We start from the raw sequence: 20,135 nt of genomic DNA, 5'->3' as shown, positions 1-20,135 counted from the left end.
GCAGGGCTGGGTATCTAGAATCCCTTTGTTTGGAGAGATGGATGGGGATTGTCTAGCCTATGTGTTCAAGAACTGGGTTCCCACCAAACTGTCACATCAAATAGAGGGATACATTTCTCACCGATTTCCATCTTGTTCGTCTCCATTACTAACGGAATGGGGCAGAGCTGAACAAACAGCATTAAGAGAATTACTCATACAGATCGTGCTGTTGACCAGGGCAGGCTGACTGCTAGCGTGTTCAGGTATTTGTTTAGCAAGGCTTCCTGTTGCCTACTACATGCCCAGCGCTGGGTTTCGTGCAGAATTGGTGCCACTGAGGCAGGTTGCTGCCTGCCAAGGGCCATCATTCTGAAAGGGAAGACAGGATAGAATTAGAGAGTACTCTGGACAGCACAGGATGATATCCCCAGGTGGGTGGTCAGACATGATGTGCACGTAAGGGAGTTCAGAAAACTGGGTCACCGAGTCAGTTGGCACAGTAAGAAAGGCCTCACGAGGGAGGCGATGTTTAATGTGGATCATGAAAAGATGGTAGAATGTCGATGGAGAGGGGGGAGAAGGGGAGCCTTCTGGGGCAGCAAAGAGGCTGAGGAAGGAGGTTCTGCAGGGCGGGGCCGTCACTCTCCTAGGAGAGGGAGAGGGACTGGGGCTGGGGCTGATCCCGCCCAGTGCTGGGGAGGGATGGGTGAGAGAATGTGGGCGCGGAGCCTGCAGTCAGCTGTTGAAGGACAGAGGAACGTGTTGAAGGAATGGCCCTGCCACTGAACACTGACTCCACTAACCACCAGCCTCTGTGTGCCCTTGATAAGACAGCCGACCTTCTCAGAAGCTCAGAAGTATCAGTAAAACAGAAGCAATAACACTGACCTTGGGGGAGTGTGGCATGGTCAACTGCAGCATTGTTTTAAAGTAAGAGCTGGTGTCCTGGGGTCAAGGAGGTCAAGGTTAAATTCTGAAAAGTAGGTGACCTTGGGCAAATCATTTCTCTGAGCCTTTGAGTCCTCATTTATAAAGGGGGGTTATCAGTGGCATGTTTCTACATTGCAGTCATTTCACATGTCAGGGTTCTGACGGTTTGGAAATCACAGAAACACAGGCATGCTCCAGGACAGGCACCCCTATGACCGCTGCCGGGCTGGACACTATACCTGCCCAGCCAGGCTGGCCCTGGACTCCCATCACCCATGCCCCTGCTCCTAGAGAAGGATGCCTCTGACATGCCTGTGATCTAGTTGCCTTGGAGGCTGGGAAGATGAGTTCCAGTGCTCCAGCTTGGGGAGGAGAGTTCTCAGAAGGGGGGGGAAGTCCCTGAACATAGAAAAGAAAGCTATTTCGAGGTGTTGGGCATCAGAACCATGACTTCGTACCCTCCAAGGTGCTCCGCCAGGGTCCTGCGAGGATGGAATGATTCAGTGCAAGTTAAGCACTTAGCATAGTCCCTGCACAGTGGGTAAGCAGCAGATGCTAGCTGCTAACATTGCTGGTCATTGCTAGTGAGTGTGGAGATGCCGAGGAGAAGCACGCAGGACGTGTGGCTTTAAGAGTAGAGACTGGGGGTCCTTGGGTAGCTCAGTCTTTTAAATGTCTGCCTTCTGCCCAGGCCATGATCTTGGGGTCCTGGGATTGAGCCCCTCATCTGGCTCCCTGCTCAGAGGGAAGCCTGTCTCTCTCTCTCCCTCTGCCCCTCCAACCTGCTTGTGCACGCTCTCTTTCTCTCTCTCAAGTGAATTAATAAAAAAAATATTTAAAAACAAAAGGGCAGAGGCTAAGTGGTCCACCAGGGAGCTAGGGATCCAGCACAGCCCATGGACTAACCTTTGCATCGTAAGCTTTGAAAGTTGACTCAACAGCACGTGGAAATGGAACTTGTCTCAGGAGCGCCCTCCCCCATTTAGTAATTTTAATTTATTGAATGATAGTGAGAAATGTGACTCCTCTGTCTGTCTCTCCCCTGATGGACAGGTTCATCACACAGACCTGTCCCTTTGGGAAAGATCCACGTTTAGCTTTCCAGATCAGAAGTTTGCGTGGTGGGCATGAACTCAGAGCCTGCAACTGAGGCACGGCCCTTTCAGGGGGATGACGGGGGATTCACCGATACCCTGAGCCCGGACCTGTTTGGTACCTGACCAGCAGAACCCCTGGACCAGTGGTGCCCTGGTAAGTGATTCAGAAAGGAAGTCCCTGATTTGGGACATTTGTCCATATCCATGGTATAAATGCTGCGACCACGGGTAATTTCAAGCTATGAACTTGAGGTGATGTCATTGAACACAGTGGCTCTTGTGAGCCAGCAAATGCTGCTGCTAGCAAATGCTTCTCCTGGACGGAACGCTGCAGGGGGTGGCTTCCCAAACCTTCAATTTTTCTCCTTTTTATTTATTTATATTTTTCTTCTTTTTAAATTATACTTTTCTTGCTCTCTAATTACAAACGGCCTTTGGCAAGACCCTGGGTTAAAGATGAGAAGAAAAGAAAAGAAAAGAAAAGAAAAGAAAAGAAAAAAGAAAAGTCGACAGGAAACCACAACTTACAACTTGAATTTTTTTTTGTTTACAGTAATTTTTCTCCTCTGACTCGCATCATATAAAATTGATGACATTCAACCGTTTTGACCTATAAAAAACAGAAATTTTATATATGGTTCAACATAATGCATTTCATATTGTATATAAAGTTTTATGGCCTACTCCGCATATACTGTTAGATCATAAACATTTCTCCATGTCATTAAATTTTCTTTGAAGCCATGGTTTTTAATGGTTGTCTTCTGATAAACTGGATATGTGGCCATAATTTATTTAACCATTTATATCATTGGAGGATAGTTGATTTTTTTTTCTCCTCTTTCTCTTTTTCTTTCCCTTCCTTCCCCCCCCCTTTTTTTTGCTATTATAAATAATGCTGATATAAACATTCTTGTAACATGAACTTTTGTACTTATCTCTGATTGTATCCTTAGAATACAAACTTGGGAGGGGAATTATTTAGAAGAGGGTCAAAGGGTTTGAGCAATTACAAAAATCTGGATACATTCATTAATGCCAGAACGCTTTCCCCCGAACGTAGTCATTTATCATCTAAGTAGCCGTATACGAAAGCGCAGGTTCCACTGCAAAGTTGTCGCCAACAAATCTTGCCTTTTATTTTATTTTTATCTTTCCCAAGCGCCTTGGAGAAACGTGGTAGCTAGAATATTTCACAATGCGAAGATTTGCAGCCATGAGGAGAGAGAAGGAAAGACGGGAAATTTTCGTCTGAACCTCTGTTCTGACCATCTGCCTTCAACTCGCAGGCTTATTTCAAAAAGACGGGACAGAGGCCAAGTCGTAGACCCGTGGCCTAAAGCCACTTAGCGCCATCTCTCCATCCACCCACCTTCCACGACCTTTCCTGCCAACAGTGTGTCAAAGGGGTGTCTCTAATAGGTGAGTAAGCCTGTGGCCAGATGGCTGCTCATTTTTTATTTTTGTCATGATTGAGCTGAATTACTATCATTTGCTGTAGGTGACTCAGCTACCCAATCATAACACATTGTCAGAAGCAGAAAGAACCGCTGTGGGTGGCTTGTCGGTCCTTGGGCATGGGGCCCTGTTGAGTCGCTGGCGCTTGCTTGTTTCCATTTGTTTCCATTTATTTCCAACTTCGATCCATGACTTCCAGCATTGCCAGACCTGGCCATTCACCACCCCGCGGTGTGTCAGCGTGGGGGTGGCGAGGGGCGGGAAGAAAGGCAGGTCGGACAGGAGGAATGGCACAGGAATGTCATTACCTCGGTTTGGCAGGAAGAGAGTGAGAATATGGCTGGGGGCGGAGGGAGGCACGAGCAGGGAGATACTGATTCCTTCTGTTCGGTGCCCCTGGTCAAAGCTGGAGGGTCCGAGTGAACGCATGGGAGCGCCGTGTTGTGTTTGTTCCCCCACCACTGAGGATTCCCAACAGCTGATGGTACATTCGAGCCCCAGAAGGGTAGGACTGTGAGCTGGTAGGGAAGAAGGAGGTCATCCAAACCAGATTTCCCAACTGCTGAGTGGTCCATGGACCCATGAGAGGAATTTTTCTTGGCTTGCAGTGGCCACCTTGGCTTGTGTCTTCTGCTTTCTGGTCTTTGGTAGAGAATGTCAGAGGCTTACGGTTCCTTGGCATGATCTGGATGAGGAGCATCCGGCTGAACCTTGCTGGGGTGCGATGTTGGAGACGTGGGGTGGCTCTCGGCATCAGTCCCATCGGGTGACGCAGAGGCGCTGGCCGGGAAGGATGGCTGGTGTTTCCACACACCGAGTATGACAGTCTCCTTCTGTGGCTTCGGTGAGGATTAAGACATCATGTTTCTTTAAAGCCTTTTGGAAATAAGACGTGAACACATGTTTTTCATGTTTACTTTTTCATTGTGGAGATAACATAAAATTTACCAGCTTCATCACCGTTGAGCGTGCAGTTCTGCGGCGTGACGCACATTCACAGTAGTGTCCATGCATCCCCACCGTCCATCTCCAGAACGTTCTCATCTTCCAAGACTGAATCTCTGTCCTCATTAGACACTGATGCTCCATTGCCCACTGCCCCCGCATCCCCTGGTAAATACCCTTTTACCTTCTGTCTCCATGAATTTGACCATTCAAGGTAGTTCATATAAATGGAATCATATAAATTTTTCCCTTTTGTGCCTGGTTTATTTCATTTAGTGGGATGTTTTCAAGGTCATACATGCAGTAGCAGGTATTGGAATCTCTCTCCTTTTTAAGGGTCGAATAATATTCCTCTGTATGTATATACCATATTCTGTTGAACTTAGTCATCCATCCATGAACATTTGGATTGTTTCCATCTTTTATTGTTTAAAGATTTTATTTATGGATTAATTTATGAATTTATTATTTTTTTATTTATCAGAGAGAGAGAGAGTGTGCTTAAGCAGGGGAAGCGGCAGGCAGAGGGAGAAACAGGCTCCCTGCTGAGCAAGGAGCTCTATCCCAGGACCCTGGGATCATGACCTTAGCCCAAAGACAGATGCTTAACTGAGGCACCCAGGTGTCACTGGATGGCTTCTATCTTATAACTGTTGTGAGTAATGCCACTGTGAACATGTGTGTACAAATATCTATTTGAGTCTCTGCTTTTAACTCTGTTGGGTATATACCTAGACGTTGAATTGCTGAATCATATGGCAATTATGTGTTTAGAAATACATATGTTTTAAAGATGAAATTATAGGGCAGTGTCTTGGTCTGCTCAAGCTGCTATAACCAGAATACCATAGACTGGGTGGCTTACAAATGGCAAAAATTCATTTCTCATGGTTGTGGAAGCTGGGAAGCCCAAGGTCAAGGCACCAGCAAATTCTGTGTCTGATAAGAGCCTGCTCCCTGGTTTATAGATGGTTGTCTTCTTGCTGTGTCGCCACGTGGTGGCAAGGGCACGGAGGCTTTCTGGGGTCTCTTCTGTAAAGACACTAATCCCTTCCATAGGGGCTCCCCTCTCATGACCTAATCACCTCCTGAAGGCCTGATCTTCTAATATTGTTACATTGGGGATTAGGTTTCATTGTGTGAACAGGGGTGCGGGGAGGCGCAAACATTCAGTCTATGATGGGAAGTGAAACTATTCTGTATGATACCATAATTCTGGATACGTGACGTTAAACCTTTGTCCAAACCAACAGGATGCACAACATAAAGAATGAGCTCTAATGTCAGCTGTGGACTTTAGTTAATAATAATGTCTACTGGGTGAGTTCAAGAAGATGTCACTGCTCATTGACCCAGGAGGTGAGGTCAAGAAGATGTCATGCTCATTGACCCAGGAGTTGGACCCAGACAATCAGAGGCTTCTCACCCCTCCCTGTCCCTGGAATGTGTTCTTTGCTTGCCTTCCCCTCTCCCTGTAGCTGCCCCAAGAATATAGCCTTGAGAGAGTGATGTGGTGTCGAGATCATCTGGATGGTATATGTGACTGAACATAGTTAAGGCCTTACCAGAAACTTCTAAGATTTGGTGGGCAGGTGCAAAGGTGTCATCGTGATGTCACCCAAGCCAAGCCTTGTATGCAAGTCCCCTTGCTTATTAAACCTGCCACCTTCCAATCTGGAGTGACTGCTTATTCTTCTGAAGAATAGGGAAGAGGTATATTCCCTATACCTGATTTCCAAGTATAGGGACCTGTTTCAGATGTCACCTGGAAACTCCCTCGTAGCTTGCAAACCAACAACGTTTTAATATTGTCTCATTAATTGTGACAGTTGTGAGAACCCAAAGCAAGACGTTGACATTAGGAGAGACCATGGAGGGGGTTATGTGGGAGCTGGGGTATATGGGAATTCTTTGTGCTTTGGGATCATCTTTTCTATAAACATAAAACTGCTGTAAAAATAAAGTTCACCAATGAAAGAGAGAGAGGGAGAGCACATGCAAGAGGGAGCACATCATGGAACACTTCGCTGAGTAGATCCCACATGTATAAATGGTTGCTTCTCTTCCTTCACTTTCTCTGGCAATCACCCTGCCTTGTCTGGCTATTAAACATCGTGGGCATCATCCTCTTCTAGGAGCCTGGGAAGGCACGCCAGGGACAGGATGGCACTCTCTCTCATCATCTCGTTCCCTAGGGATCTGCTCTCTGGTACCCAATGCCTTGTCTTTGTCTGTCGCTCCTAGTATCTGACCTTTCTCCTTATTTCCGGAGACTTCTGCGAACTCTCTCACCCTTGCTCGTGTCACATAGAAGAGGAGCTTTGCTCACTAGGGAGAAGGACATGGATCTCTAGAGAAATCTAGTGACCCCATCAGGGTCCCAGAGTGTGACCAGAGCACACGTAGGACTGGCTGCTGCCTCCAGGGCCCCTGATGGGTGCCTGTTTTGCAGCGTTTTCTAGAGAGCAACATTGTCAGTGAAAGAGGTCACTGTGGAGCCTTTTAGGTCTCCGGTTTTTCCTCAGGAAGATATAAAAATGACTTATTATGGTTTCTAAGTCTCCATTTGGGGCTTCTGGCCACACAGCGCCTCTGTGTCTGCTCCAAGACACAGATACTCTGTACAAAATAAAATAAAATAAAATAAAATAAAATAAATAAATAAAAAGAAAGAGAAGGGAAACCTGTTGGTGTTATAAAGATGAAAGGTGGTTGGAGTCAGAATGCTAAGATTTTACTGCTGGTGGCTGGCTGGGATTTTGACTGGATAAAGGTTTTGTGTCCTTGAGACCAAGATTCTGTTATTTATTCAGTGATAACAGATCCGGCTGAGGGCAGGTGAAAGCAGGAAGTGAAGGGAATAGTTAGAAGCCACCTACCCTTCATAAAGCCTCAAAGATCCTATGAGTCCTGGGGACGAGGGAAGCTCTTCTCACCCGAGTAAAGGTTCTTGAAGGAAAATCTGCATCCAATCTGGGTGTGGGGTCTAAGTTCACTGAAAAGCAAGGGATTCATATAAAAGCGGTCCAGACTGTCGAAGGTCTGGGAGCCTGACAGAAACAACCCCCAAGCTATTCTGTAATGATATTTTACAACCCAGAGCACATCAAAATCCTATAGGGCATACAATACTTGCTGAGAATGAGCTAACACAATGGTAATAAAAAAAGACCCCCCAAAAACCATATAAGCAAACTAGCCACCAAGAGAAATGGTCTGCTGAAAAAACAAACACAAATTAGTACCTCACGACATAAAAATGATAGAATAAGCTGGGGGAAAAAAAAAACCCAACTCGGTAAAATAAGTTATGTTCAAAAAAATAAGCAAGAAAAAATAAGGAGAATCATAGTAAAATAATAAGACTAACTATTTTCCTCACACGTTGAACATTTGGAGACAAGGGATCATCTTATTTCATTCCCTTGGTGCCCCCAGAGCCTAGGATCCAGTAAGACTCCGTGAATATTAGAGAGGCTGAGCATAGGTGATACGCATGTAGAGCCTGCCCCTATCTATTCCCTGTGTGCCAAGCTAGGGCTGGCAATTGGCCTCCAGGGAATAGCTCCAGATCTCCTCTCTGGAGACCTGGTCTTCCTTTTCCTTCAGTGGTGTAAGGGTATTAACCACAGAATCCAGTATATGCCTATGTCGTAAGCTGGCACAGGGTGAATGAAACAGAGTAAAAGTAACTCTCTGTTCAGAATGACCATTGATACCAGAAGGTCTGATTTCTTCCTCCAAAAGGCTATGACACAGAACCCTGTAGGACTCACGCCCCTATGCCCACAGAGCTCCCCACTGTCCAGCTAATCCTGTGGGAGTCTGGTAAGGTTGGAAGACCTTGGACTTGTACCAGAAGCCTTGGGTTCAAGATATGTCCTAGGAAACGTTAGCCTAATTCTTATGGGAATCTTGCGATGTTTCTGAGCTTCAGCTTGTACCATTGAATGGGGTGGATAAGACATGGCCAGACCTCTCAGGACTGCTGGGAAGCTGAGTGAGAACACTTTATAAAAGCTGAAGGGCAAAATAATATGAAGGAGGCTGACCTCTGACATAGAGCAAAATGCTTCATGTGGTAGCATACGGTATGTTAAGTGTTAGATTGGAGATGAGGGTGCTGTAGTTTGTAGGGATGGATCCTTGGAGGAGGTAACATACGATAAGACTAGCAGGAAGACTAGAAGTGGCCAAGAAAATGGGGAACGGGGAGAAAAAAGCCATTGCTGGCAAAGAGAAGAGTATGCACAAAGATCTAGAGAAAAAAGCTCCTGGCATTTTGGAAAGAAAACCAGTGGGGCTGGATCATGTTTGGTTCATCCTGGATGCTTCCACAGAGTCTGTGCCATGGAACTTTCTAGGTTTTGTCCCCATAAGCCGTTGATCAATGACAACGGCCCCCATATCCCACCCCACAGTCTGCTCCATACCGTGCACCCTGACTACTCAAGCTTTTTGGTACTAAGCTCTCCTTGACCTCACATCAACTCTTGCTCTGTCATCTTCTGCATTAAATTCAGATATCCACAGTGCCAGGGGCTATGTCTCTCTTCTTTCACCGCTCTCTCCTCTCTCCCCAAACCTTCTCTATCTAACTCTTTTTGTGATCCTCTTCCCCATTCATTTTCTTTTTCTCAGGTACCAGTTTATTTTAAATGAGAGGTGAGCTGATATTAAACAAGGTCAATTTCACAGCCAATCAGCACAACACACATGACAAGTATCTGTGAAAACAAGCATCTCAGGAGGGTTAAATCAGGCTAGAAAAGGACTTTCTAATGTCGGGCTTGGAAACATTGAATCTGGAAGGAGACAGATAAGGGAATCCAACCAACCCAAGAACAAGATCCCAAGTGAGTCAGCCATTCAACATGTTTTCTTACTCATCAGGCATAGTGTTGGAGGTAGAGGGACACACTGAAATGTCTAAGATATGGTCCTTGCCAGAAGGATGTTCTAATTTATTTTAGAGAGATAAGAGGAAATTAGAAAGAAAATAGAAAGTGCAAACAGCCAACATTTTAGAGAGAGTTTATTAACTTCCCATTCACACGCTTGACTCCGAGCTAAAGAGAGATTATTTTCTTCAAACTTGCTGTTGAGCTATGTTCAGGAGATGGAGTTGGTTGAGTATGTCGTGGGCTGTGTTGAGAGCGTGGAGTCAAAAGAGGACATTGCTTATGGTGTTCAGAATGTCTGGACAAAGAGGGACACTGGGCTTGCTGTGACAGCAGGATCTGGCTTCTTTGAGTTTGGTGGGTAGATTCTCTCTGGGGAGATACCTACAGTGATGGAAACTTGGAACTTCAAGAGCCTATAGCCTCCCACTTAAGGATGGAATCCCTTCCATGGTAACCCTCTCAGGAACACAGAACAGCTCAGGAGATAACACAAGGGGTTTTTGGAGTCACATGGATCTGATCTAGCTCCAGTTCCGTCACTTAGGACCGTGGGGGAGTTGGTAAATTTTCTAAGCCTGGAATTCTTGAGGCTGGTTGCAAGTAACAGAAAATTCCATTGGAATGGGTTCACATGGTATTTTCTTCCGACAGCAAATGTGTGGCATTTTCCCCCATCCCAACAACCAATTCCCTAATTCTCTGACACCAACTGGGTGTCCAAGAATTCAAGTCAACTCTGACAGTATGGGGAATTAGTACAGACCCCACAGAATAGGAGTTCAGTTCCACAAGACCATCCTACTTCATTTACCAGACAGAGGTCCTGGAGGCAATCTGAGCTTCTGATGGACCAGGTATAAATTCAAAGGACAACAGCTTCCCTTCACAGGTTCAATAATTTGCTAGAATGATTTGTAGAATTTAGGAAAGTGCTTTATTCATACTGCCTGTTTATTATAAAGGAAACAACATGTGTACTACCTTGGAAGCTCTCCAAACCTAGGTATTCAGGTCCCCTGCCCCTGCCCCCTGCCCCAGGGGGTGAGAAGCCCATCTTAAATCATTCACTAGCATAAACTCAGGTGAGACCCAAAGGGGCTGGTATAAATAACAAAAGACACTCCTACCACTTAAGAAATGCCGAGGGTTTTAGGGACTCTGTGCCAGCAGCCAGGGACAAAGACCAAATACAGGCACTTTATTATATCACAGAGTTTAATTATGACCAGGGTTTTGGGAGTATTTGTCCTGTGTCATGGACATTCACAGCACGTGTTCTAGCTGTAGACACAGCTGGTTTGGGAGTTACTTCCCTCCCTTGTTCAGCCTCATCCTCCCTGGGTGGTGGCTACATTCTTGGTCAGGATCTTTGCAAGAGAAGGAAAACAGATGGCTAGCAGCCTGTGACTTTTCTTCTCGGAGCTTAGCAACCTCTACTACGGAAAACGTCCCATTCCCGATAATTTCAACAGAAGAGTCTCCGGGTTTCTGTCTTTTGTCTGGCACAGGCCACGTGTTCGGCCACGAGCTAACCATGTGGTCAGGTGGGCTCCCCTCCAAGTGCAAGAACCAAGAGTGGGGAATGAGCAGAAGAAAGGGGAGCTTGTGCCACCAGAAGGAAGGAACACAGTGGACGGCAGGAGTTAGCTCTCGGGTTCCTTTCCTTATCTGTAAAATTGGGCAATCACCTCTTCCCCGTGGGTCAGAGGTTTGCTCTGATGCCTCTTCTACCATAGTCTACACCCACAGGGCTCCCTCCAGCACACAGGGTGTGTGCGCTCTGAGTATTTGCCCAGCCTACGGTCCCTTCGGGGAGATGAAACCAGAGTTTAATCACGGTTCCCACTGGACAAAGTTTCTCCACCTTTTTTTCTAGACTTCAGTGTATCCATTCCTCATCCTGGTTATACCGGGAGCATTTACAGAATACAATATTCTTCCTTGGCCTGTATCATCTCACCACTTTATGTGTTTTTTATTCGAGCCCGTATTTCATCTGAAAATGTCAAAACAGTGCCCACACACGGCCAGCACCCAGCCAAGAAGACAGAGTCACTCGATAAGGCCTGCCAAATGGGGTTCAGTGCTTATCTGATCATGAATCACGAAAGCTTTTTGGACAGATGGTGTAATCATATCCGAGAATAATGACCTTTCAAGAGTGATGCTAATTGGATCACATGGCACGGGAGTTTCACATCTGTCACAAGAGCGTTCACACATGGCAGAGACTAAGTTTCCTTAAACTTTGGTTTGTTTCTATCTCCAGAAGTGAGTGGAGCTTACTTCGCCGTGTTCAGTAAATACTCGCCGCGTGCTAACGACATCAATTCATTCTCTCCATCCTTGCCTCATTCATTCATCCGTCCATCAGGCACAAATCTTCTCACTTTCTCCTACGTGCGAGACACTGTTCAACATGTTTTCACTCCGTGAAGATTTCTTTCCAGTTAGGGGAAGGTGAGGAACAACCAAGCAGACCAATAAATAAACAGTAAGAATTCACCAACGAGAGACACTGTAAGCATGGCCAATAGGGGAATCATGAGTGAGTGTGTGGGCATGTGTGTGTGTGCGTGTGCAGGAGACGGACTTGGGAAAGCTGATGGGGCCTAGGCAGTGACATTTCTGCTCATGTCTGAATGATGAGAGGGACCTTGCGGTGACCTGTGGACAAGGGTGCCTGGAAGAGAGAACAGAGAACCGTAAATGCCAAAGTCCTGAGCTCCAAGTGAACTTGGTTTGTTTAAAGATCAAGAAGGGTATTGTAGCCTTGACCTAGGGAGGGAGGGGCAGAGTAGATCAGAATGAGGTCAGACAAAGAGGGAGGTGCCCTGGTAAGCAAATAAAACCCAATATTGGTGAATGCTGACGTTATGCCACCTAACATACAATAACTCATGTAACTGTCTCGAAAATTATGTGGGGCGAGTACAGTTATTAACCTCATTGACAGAGCCGGACACAGAGGCACAGGGCTGTTAAGGTTTGAACTGAGATCCAAACCCAGCACTTGGGTCCAGAATGGAAGCCTCTGTGTGCTTCGAAGCTGGGATAACATATCCATCTCACATTTTGCATGTCTCTCTGGCTGGGACGGACGACAGAGGAGCTAGCAAGGACAAGAGTTAGGAGGCAGCCATACGGACGCAGGCGACAACTCACCTTGTTGAGGGCTGTGGCCCTAGAGAGAGAAGCGGAGGGATTTGGGTCCTGTTTTTGGCATCAGGACTTCAGTGGGACCGGCTGTGCCTCGTGACCCAGAGCAGGCATGACACAGATTTCAGAGAGGGCAGTTCTGTCTCTGCTCTCACAAAGTCCCTGTCAAAGGGTGCAGACAGACGCATGCTTGTTATTACATTGAGGGGCTCATTTGGCAGTGATCTTGGCTTCTGCACCCGTGCAATCCTGGGAGTACGGTTATGCCACGGAGAGAGGGGAACGTCATCATCAAAGAGGCCTTGGGCTAGAAACACACGTTTATTTTCCTTGATCCTCCTCCCCCTTGGATTCTGGATGTACAAATGTAGAGTGAGGTCATGGTTTATTTCCTCTTCCTCCAGCCCCAGTGACCCAGGGAAAGTGCTGGGGGCTCAGTTAGAGTCCTTAGCCATGGCTCAAGCTGACAGAAGCCTTTGTTCTCTGACGTCCTGAGCTCGCCGTGTCCTGAACATGCCAGGCTGCCGGCCCCTCCAACCGTCCTGCCCCTGTGTTTCCTTTCACCAAAGCCCTCCCTCCTCTGCTCCCTGCCCTCCTCCTCACCCTTCAGATGTCCACGCAGCATCTCACTGCCTGGAAGGGCCAGCCCTGACGCTTCCCAGCAAACCGGCCCCAAGCTCTGCTTCCCTCCTGCATTTCCCCTTTACTTCGGGTGTAACTCCACGCTAGCAATCCTTGGGGTGACTGCTAACAGTCCCACTGCACTGCCGGCTTCTCAAGAGCTGGCTGTGTGTGTGTATGTGATTGTGTTTGCATAGGTACACATGCCTGTGTGTGGATTGGTGTGTGTGTTTGTGTGGCTGTGTTTTTGTGTGTGTGTCTGTGCTAGTGTATATGTGTGTGCCTGTGTGAGTGTATATGCGTGTGTTTGTGGGAATGTATATGTGTGTGTCTGTGTGAGTGTGTATGTCTGTGCTAGTATATATGTGTGGTCTGTGTGAGTACATATGTGTGTGAGTGTGTTTGGGTGTGTGTCTGTGAGTGTGTGTCTGTACTGGTGTATATATATGGTCCGTGTGAGGATATATGTGTGTGTGAGTGTATGTGGGTGTGAGTGGGTCAGTGCGTCTCTGTAACTATATGTCTATGTGAGTGTGTGTCTGTGCTAGTGTATATTGTGGTCTGTGTGAGTATATGTGTATGTGAGTGTATTTGGGTGTGCCCGTGTGAGTGTGTGTCTGTGTGAGTATATATGTGTGTGTGTGTGTTTGGTTGGGTGTCTATGTGAGTGTGTGTGTGAGTGTGTATGTGAGTGTGTATTTCTGTGCTGATATATATGTGTGGTCTGTGTATGAGTATATATGTGTGTGTGAGTGTGTTTGGGTGTGTGTGAGTGTGTGTCTGTACTGGTGTATATACATGGTCCATGAGGATATATGTGTGTGTGAGTGTATGTGGGTGTGTCTGTGTGAGTAGGTTTGTGTGTCTCTGTGACTATATGTCTATGTGAGTGTGTGTCTGTGCTAGTGTATATTTTTTTTATTTTTAAGACTTATTTATTTATTTATTTGCCAGACAGAGATCACAAGTAGGCAGAGAGGCAGGCAGAGAGAGAGGAGGAAGTAGGCTCCCTGCTGAGCAGAGAACCCGATGCAGGGTGTGATCCCAGGACTCTGAGATCATGACCTGAGCCAAAGGCAGAAGCTTTAACCCACTGGCCACCCAGGCATCCCTATGCTAGTGTATTGTGGTCTGTGTGAGTATATGTGTATGTGAGTGTATGTGGGTGTGTCTTGGTGAGTATATGTGTGTGTGTGTGTGTATATGTGTTTGGGTGGGTGTCTATGTGAGTGTATGTCTGTGTGAGTTTGTGTGTGAGTGTGTATGTCTGTGCTAGTATATATGTGTGGTCTTTGTGAGTACATATGTGTGTGTGTGAGTGTGTTTGGGTGTGTGTCTGTGAGTGTGTTTCATTACTGGTGTATACACATGGTTCATGTGAGGATATATGTGTGTGAGTGTATGTGGGTGTGTCTGTGTGAGGGGGTCTGTGTGTCTGTGTGACTGTATGTCTATGTGGGTGTGGGTCTGTGTGAGTATATGTGTATGTGAGTGTATTTGGTTGTGTCTGTGTGAGTATCTGTGTGTATGAGTGTATGTGGGTGTGTCTGTGCTAGTGTACATGTGCAGGTCTGTGTGCATCTGTGTATTTGCTCTTGGTATCCCCGTGTCTGGCCAAACACCTGTCATACATGGGCAAGAACTGCAAAAAGAGGTTTCAGGCTTTAAACAAAGAAGTCAAGGACGAATCGTGACGACGCAGAGAGAGCAGGAGCCGCAGAGACACAATCATGCGTCGGACCCTGTAGTCGGAGCTAGGATGGCTTCCTCACGCTCTTGGCTCCCCGAGTAGGAATGGCCTGTGGGAAGTCGGAGTAAAGACATTAACCCTGCTGAATCTGGCTCTTCCTCGGGGCAAAATCCCTTGGCACGCTGGCCGGTCAGGCTGTAGCTCGCAGTGAGCAGCTTTTCCAGTTGAAATGTTCAATCATTTTTCTTTCGTTATTTTTCCTCCCCTGGGCAAATTTACCTCCGCACAATAATTACCTTATTCAGATTCTTTGAAAATGTCATTGGGTTTGATAGCTTCTCTGGTTGGATTTGCCCTCGTAGGCAGATGGGAGGGCTTTGACAGTATTTATGTCCCACTATGCAGAGTGAGCAGAACAGAGAAAAATGGGGAAGAAACACTTAGGTTTGGAGAGATGGTTACTTGGAAAAAAGCAAGTTTTGAAGAACAGGAAAAACAAGAGAGCCATCGATTACTTTATTAAATATATCTTAAAATTTTGTGTTTTCAAATGCATTATTTTTTTAGCCATCATTCATTCATTCATTCATTCATTCATCATTTTCCACACTAGACTTTCACAGTATATACCTCACATGCTGTAGGGGAAAGGACCACAGACCTAGAATTCGGAAACAAGACTTCACCGTGCACAAGATCTGCCTGGCTGGGAAGGAGGGGGGAGTGTGCCCACCAGCAGCTCCCTCACACATTAAAAAGTCAAGACTTTCCTTTACACCTGAGTAAAACCCAAGACCCTTCCAAGGTTTGCCTTGTAATTCCCGGGGAAGAGGAGTCTTGTGACCCTCCGGCAGGGAAGGTGGAACTTGAAGACACAACCCAGAGGAGAAGGAGGAGGACCTTGGGGTTGGGAGTCAAACTCTTTGCAAGAGTTTTGGAAGGGTTACAAATGACATATATCTGTAAGGGGACACCATATTTATCCCACAAAATATTTAGGATCATAGCAGGTCACGGTATTTATGCTGGGGAGTGAAACAAACAAAGTCTACCTAGGAGTTACAGCATCTGTCCAGGAGAATAAAATATTATGACATCCAGATTCCGTTTGCTGGGCAAGATCCTTTTCATTTCCAGAATAGGTGACCTGAAGGTCTGAAGTTACAGAGGGACTGATTTCCTGGCCATATGTGCCTTCACTGTGTGGGAGTCGAAGGTGATTTTAGTCTGGTCTCTGTCTTCTGGGTGTTCCTTGACTGGTGGGACAGAACACTAGAGACGGCCCAGACTTGAGAGCGACAGTGTTTGTGTAGCTTAACCTAGATTACTTCCAGGAGGAAACAGGGGGATATCTAAAAGTGAGCCCCAAAGCATTTCACTTCTCCAAACACCCCGGTTGTGAAAATCTCATTCTGGATGCCCATCACAAGCTCACAACCAGACATTCAAGGAACCACGGGGAGATGGACTTGGAGGCCCAGCAGAGCCTCTCACCTGGGGCCGAGCGACTGTCACCAGTCACCTGGTGACTGAATCTACAGTGTCCCAGAATCTGTAGAGTAGATTTCAGAGCCACATTGAAACCCTCTCACTGCTCGGATGCTGCCGGCTTATGGGACTTCAGCGCTAAAGTGGGTAGGGTCAGGAACGCAGGACTAGTTATTGGTGGTCGCTGTGGGGTCTGGATTTCAGAGACTGGACGGTCAGCTTCCTGGCTCAGAGGTGGCCTGGCTGCTCAGGACATGGCGGGGTGGGGAGTGATGGGGCGCGGGCCAACGACATTAGGTTCTCGGCATTTCACTCGACTCTCGGCATTTTGCTCGGTGGCCATAGTGGAGGCTGTTTTCACATCAGGCTGGAGCTATGGCTCATTATTCTGAGTTTTACTTTTGGACGCTTAGCTTCTGATCTGTTTATCTCCTTGTGAGCTAACTTACCTCCTTTAATAATTCCTGTTTCTGGGGCTGCCTGGGTGGCTCAGGGGGCTAAGCCTCTGCCTTCAGCTCAGGTCATGATCTCAGGGTCCTGGGATCGAGTCCCGCATCGGGCTCTCTGCTCAGCAGGGAGCCTGCTTCCTCCTCTCTCTCTCTCTCTCCCTCTCTGCCTACTTGTGATCTCTCTCTCTGTCAAATAAATAAAATCTTAAAAAAAAAATAATTCTTGTTTCTGCTCAAACTAGCCAAAGTAGACTCTGTTGACAACTAAAAACCGTGACTGGGCCACTATGTGTTTGAGGGACCTTGTCCTAAAAGTAAGATCAAAAGGGAGGTTGGAAAGGAGGGAGCAAGGGAGGAGAGAAAGGTTGACCAATGGATTGAGAATCCGGAGCCTCTGGTTATAGAACTGAGCAGTGACTCTGGGCAAGTTTTTTCTTATTTCTTAGCTCTAGAGAATTCATAGTATTCTGGGTAAGGTATTTAAAAATTATTATTATTATTTTTTATGAGTAAGTTTTAAAGGTCCCTTCTGGTTTAAACATCCTTTGAAACAATGTGATAGTTCAATGTTTTATGTGATATTTGCTTTTTGAGTCTTTCTTTTTTGCCATCGAATGAGTAGAATAAAGTAAGATTTAGATGGGACCAGAGTCACTGATTTAGATCAATCCAAGAAAAAAAACAAAACCCATTACATTTTCTTCAGGAAACTGTGGGCAGCAGCCTCTCCCTTTCCCCCACTACAGGGCTGGGGCTCAGGGAAGAAGGCAGAGCTCCCCATGCCTGGAAAAGGCTTCTCCTTGGCTGGCAAGCTTTGCATCATGAAGCAGCCCATTCCTGTCTTTCATGGTGTGATATAAAAATCCATGAAATGGAAATATAAAAGAGACATTTATCAAAATCCTAAGCGTGGTTAAATCGGCGAACTGTGCACCAGCACATTTATTCTTATTAAGCACTAAAATGGCAGAAACAAGGGGTTGTGCCTGGATCCCCCAGCAGACCCACCTCCAATAAGGTGGGAAGACAACCTAGCAAAGTTTCCTTCTAGAAGACCACGTGGGCTGGCCAGCTTTGTGGTGGGGGGTGTGTATCAAGATGGTGGGGTATGAGCTTTGTTTCTCTCTCTCTGGATGAAGGCACTGTCTTCCCGGCTGTGGATGCAACACCCTGTTTCAGGGACAGAGGAGGCCAGAGCAGGGGACAGCCTGTCTGTCATGAGGAAAGTCTCAACATTTCCAAATTCTCCTCCACCCAGAAAGAGAAGCAGTGGTGAGACTAAGCTGGGATTCCAGCTGTCAGGGTTGGTTTTCTGTGTCAGCGCGGCTGATGCTTCCCAGTTGTTTGGTCAGACACTAGTCTGACGTTGCTGCGAGGGTATTTTTAAGATGTGCGTGACATTCAAATCAGTAGACTTTGAATAAGGCAGATTACCCTTCCTAAAGTGGAGAGGCCTCATCCAATCACTTGAAGTCCGGAAGAGCCAAGACTGAAGTTTCCTGAATAGGAAGGAAATCGCAGAACGGCAGCACAGAAACCTGGCCTGAGTTTCCAGCCCATTGCCCTGTGGAGTTCGGACCCAAGACCACAACATCAACTCTGACCTGAATTTCCAGCCTGTCCTACAGTTTTCAGACCAGCCAGCCCCCACAGTCTTCTGAGCTGGTTCCTTAAAATCTCCCTCTCTCTCTCTCTATATATATACAATCTATGTCTATCTATATCTGATCTATATTTATCTAGCTCCTCTTGGTTCTGTTTCTGCAGAGAACCCTTCTGATTATTCTATCAGTCCTGCTTCTTTCCCCATTCATAGTGTTTCCTCCATATTGTCAATTTCTTCACCTGTAGAATGGGGATGAGACAACATCCCTATGAAGTCCACTAAGAGTTTTTGGAAATACACTCCCATCACCTTCCGTGTTAAAATCTCTTATTGGGCTATAGTCTTTCGGTTATACGAATGCCCGGACCCCCTCTGAGAGTCTGGGTCAGCGGACTCAGGGTGGGCATTGGGCATTCGGTCCTTAAAATGTGCTTCCAGATAGGATGTGTAGGGGGCACAGTTGGTTAAGCATCTGACTCTTGGTTTTGATTCAGGTCAGGATCTCAGGGTTGTGAGATTGAGCTCTGCATTGGGTCTGTGCTCAGGGTTGAGTCCTTGGGATTCTCTCTCTCCCTCTCCCGCTGCCGGTTCCCTCCACTCACACGTGCTCTCTCTCTCGGAAATAAATAAATAAGGAAGCAAATAAAAACGTACCCTAGATAACTTTGGTGTGAGGGAAGCTGAAGACCATCGACTTGGTAGTAACACTGGGCTTTCTTCCCATCCCAGAAGTGTGATGATCTGTTCACTCTCACCTTCTCGCACACCAGTGGAGATGTGTGGAACCTTCACACCTTCCTCTCTGACTGTTCCCGCACACACTTTAATCCGACTGAAGTCCACCCCAGCAGACACATGCTCTCAGGTTCAGCAAACTCCTATTCATCTTTGAAGGCTCTGCAGAGAGGCCATGTTGGCCGGGTCTCCAGGGCACTTGCCTATACGTCCAAAGCCTCTGTGATGACACTGATGGCATCTCACGTTACCATGGTACCGTCTACCTGCTATTCTCTGGTGGACTGCAAGCCCTCAGAGTGGAGCCTCACATCTTGGTGTCCTCATGACCCTACGTGGTTCCTGACATATAAAGTTCATTAAATTTTTGCTGAATTTAAATTGCAAAGCAAGCTTCTCTTGTATGGATGCCACGCTCACCAAGCAACCTTTTGATAATTTGACTTCCCCGGTGGCTGCCAGGGATGGAGCAAATGCGTGTTCCGACAGATGTGACTGTCTGAGCCACACGACAGGGCATTCATTTTTAGCAGGGAATTAATAAATTGGAGTCTTGGTTTACACATACAAAGTTGGCTGAATAAATGGCTTGCTTGTGGTCATAGCTCAATTACCCAAATACAGATGATCCTCCTAGCCTATTATTTGCAGACTGATTTTTATTTATTTTCTTGAATTGGCTCTCGTTTTCAGCCCTGACTTGTATCCTCTCTCCTCCCTTCTTTATAAGCACCGATGTCATGTCACCGCTAATGTCCCCGATGGTTGGGCTCAAATCCAAGGCGGGATCCGCCAGATGTGGGTACCGTGGGTCCCAGCCCCATTCCTGATCTACCTAGATTGCTGCGGCAAAATGTAGCTCGGGACTGTGTCTGCGTGCATGCCGTGAGGAAGACAGGGCCCTCACTTCTTGGTTGGAAGGTGGGTGGTGAGGGCTGAGTCAGGCTGACTGGTGTAAGTAGACTCTGATCTTCCCCCCCTTTAGGTCTGAGACAGATGGGCCATCTCATGTACTTTGCTCTTCGGAGCTGCTCTGACTGCGGACATTGGCATTCTAGCTCGGTTGCATAA

The 20,135-nt window shown here is 46.7% G+C and overlaps 1 long non-coding RNA gene across 1 annotated transcript in view; it reads right to left on the bottom strand.

Moving 5' to 3' along the window:
- Nucleotides 1-19,234, bottom strand: part of LOC116589890 — a 30,047-nt gene extending 10,813 nt beyond the window's left edge. Inside the window, exons 1-2 of the long non-coding RNA XR_004285431.1 lie at nt 18,984-19,234; nt 7,292-7,407 (exon numbers count right to left, since the gene is read on the bottom strand). This is a non-coding gene — a long non-coding RNA (uncharacterized LOC116589890). The remainder of the gene's footprint in view (nt 1-7,291; nt 7,408-18,983) is intronic.
- Between the last annotated feature and the right edge of the window lie 901 nt (nt 19,235-20,135).

This window comes from Mustela erminea, chromosome 5 (genome assembly GCF_009829155.1).
Source record: "Mustela erminea isolate mMusErm1 chromosome 5, mMusErm1.Pri, whole genome shotgun sequence".
Lineage (NCBI taxonomy): Eukaryota > Metazoa > Chordata > Mammalia > Carnivora > Mustelidae > Mustela > Mustela erminea.
Note: the sequence above shows the minus strand (reverse complement) of the source record. Positions and strands in the feature narration are given on the sequence as shown.